The sequence below is a fragment of the Triticum dicoccoides genome, chromosome 7B (assembly GCF_002162155.2).
Source record: "Triticum dicoccoides isolate Atlit2015 ecotype Zavitan chromosome 7B, WEW_v2.0, whole genome shotgun sequence".
Taxonomy (NCBI): Eukaryota; Viridiplantae; Streptophyta; class Magnoliopsida; order Poales; family Poaceae; genus Triticum; species Triticum dicoccoides.
In genome coordinates, this window is record NC_041393.1 from 57,954,316 (window position 1) to 57,957,210 (window position 2,895).

Below are 2,895 nucleotides of genomic sequence, written 5' to 3' on the forward strand. Positions count from 1 at the left end.
ATTATCTAGGCATGATCATGTATATAGGCATCACGTCCGTGACAAGTAGACCGACTCCTGCCTGCATCTACTACTATTACTCCACACATCGACCGCTATCCAGCATGCATCTAGAGTATTAAGTTCATAAGAACAGAGTAATGATTTAAGAAAGATGACATGATGTAGAGGGATAAACTCATGCAATATGATATAAACCCCATCTTTTTATCCTCGATGGAAACAATACAATACGTGCCTTGCTGGGAAAGGACACCGCAAGATTGAACCCAAAGCTAAGCACTTCTCCCATGGCAAGAAAGATAATTCTAGTAGGCCAAACCAAACCGATAATTCAAAGAGACTTGCAAAGATAACTCAATCATACATAAAAGAATTCAGAGGATATTCAAACATTTCTCATAGATAAACTTGATCATAAACCCACAATTCATCGGATCTCGACAAACACACCGCAAAAAGAGTTACATCAAATAGATCTCCAAGAAGAGGAAGGAGAACATGGTATTGAGATTCAAAGAGAGAGAAGAAGCCATCTAGCTAATAACTATGGACCCGAAGGTCTGTGGTAAACTACTCACAACTCATCAGAGAGGCCTTGGAGTTCATGGAGAGGCCCTCCATGGTAGATTCCCCCTCCGGCAGAGCGCTGGCAATGGCTCCAAGATGGGATCTTGCGGATACAGAAGGTTACGGTGGCGGAAATAGTTTTTCGGTGGCTCCCTTGATGGTTTCGAGGTACATGGGTATATATAGGAGGAAGAAGTAAGTCGGGACGCCCGTGGGGCCCATGAGATAGGGAGGCGCGCCCTCCACCCTCGTGCCTTCCTCGATTGTTTCTTGACTTGCACTCCAAGTCCTCTCGATCACGTTTGTTCCAAAAATCACGCTCCCGAAGGTTTCATTCCATTTGGACTCCGTTTGGTATTCCTTTTCTTCGAAACACTGAAATAGGCAAAAAAAATAGAAATACGGGTTGGGCCTCCGGTTAGTAGGTTAGTCCCAAAAATGATATAAAAGTGTAAAGTAAAGCCCATAAACATCCAAAACAGGTAATATAATAGCATGGAACAATCAAAAATTATAGATACGTTGGAGACGTATCACTGGTGAAGATGTTGAAGGAGATTAACCCCCTCTCGATGAGAGGATCGATAGTGATGGCGATGGCGACGATTTCCCCCTCCCGAAGGGATGTTGCCCCGGCAGAACAGCTCCGCCGGAGCCCTAGATTGATTCTGCCAAGGTTCTGCCTCGAGACGGCGGCGCTTCGTCCCGAAAGCTTCCTTATGATTTTTTCCAGGGAAAAAGACACCATATACCATAAGATGGGCATCAGAGGGGCTTCCAGGTGGCCCACGAGGCAGGGGCGTGCACAGGGGGTAGGGCGTGCCCTCCACCCTCGTGGACAGTGGGTGGCCCCCCTCTGGTGCTTTCTTCGCCCAATACTTTTAATAAATTCCAAAACCGACTTTCGTGGAGTTTCAGGACTTTTGGAGTTGTGCAGAATAGGTCTCTAATATTTGCTCCTTTTCAAGCCTAGAATTCCAGTTGCCGGCATTCTCCCTCTTCATGTAAACCTTGTAAAATAAGAGACAAAAGGCATAAGTATTGTGACATAATGTGTAGTAACAACCCATATTGCAATAAATATCGATATAAAAGCATGATGCAAAATGGACGTATCAACTCCTCGAATCTTAGACCTTGCTTGTCCTCAAGCGGAAGCCGATATCGAAAAATATGTCCACATGTTTAGAGATAGAGGTGTCGATAAAATAAAATACGGACATGAGGGCATCATGATCATTCTTAGAACAACAATAAATATATTGTCATATGATTTCTTATGCTAAAGTAACAATCTATTCACAATGTAAAGTATGAATCGGGAACTTCATTGAAAACTAGCAAACTATAATCTCAGTCATTGAAGCAATTGCAATTTATCATAACATCGGAAAGAGTCAATATAAGAGCTTTTCAGCAAGTCCACATACTCAACTATCATTTAATCTTTCACAATTGCTAACACTCACTCGATACTTATGAGTATGAAGTTCCAATCGGACACAGAGAAAGATAGGGGCTTATAATTTTGCCTCCCAACCTTTTACCTCAAGGGTAATGTCAACAATAATAATTTCTGAAAACTTACATCCAATTGGGTATATATATCAGGATCTTTGCAACACATAGTGCTTGCCAAAGGATAAAGTGTAAAAAGGAAATGTGAAGATCACCATGACTCTTGTATAAGGTATAAGACAAAAAATAAAAGATAGGCCCTTCACAGAGGGAAGCAGAGGTTCTCATTTGCTTTTATGGTTGGATGCACAAAATCTTAATGCAAAAGAACATCACTTTATATTGCCACTTGTGATAGGGACATTTATTATGTAGTCCGTCGCTTTTATTTCTTCCATATCACAAGCTCGTATAAAGCTTATTTTCTCCACACTAATAGATCATACATATTTAGAGAGCAATTTTTATTGCTTGCAACAACTTACTTGAAGGATCTTACTCAATCCATAGGTAGATATGGTGGACTCTCATGGCAAAACTGGGTTTAAGGATATTTGGAAGCACAAGTAGTATCTCTACTTGGTGCAAAGAGTTTGGCTAGCATGAGGGGGAAAGTCAAGCTTAACATGTTGGATGATCCATGACAATATTTATTTCGGATATAAGAAAACATAACCCATTACGTTTTCTTCCTTGTCCAACATCAACTTTTTAGCATGTCATATTTTAATGAGTGATCACAATCATAAAAGATGTCCAAGATAGTATATTTATATGTGGAAACCTCTCTTTCTTTATTACTTCCTATTAATTGCAATGATGACCAAAACTATGTTTGTTAACTCTCAACAACTTTTATTCATCATA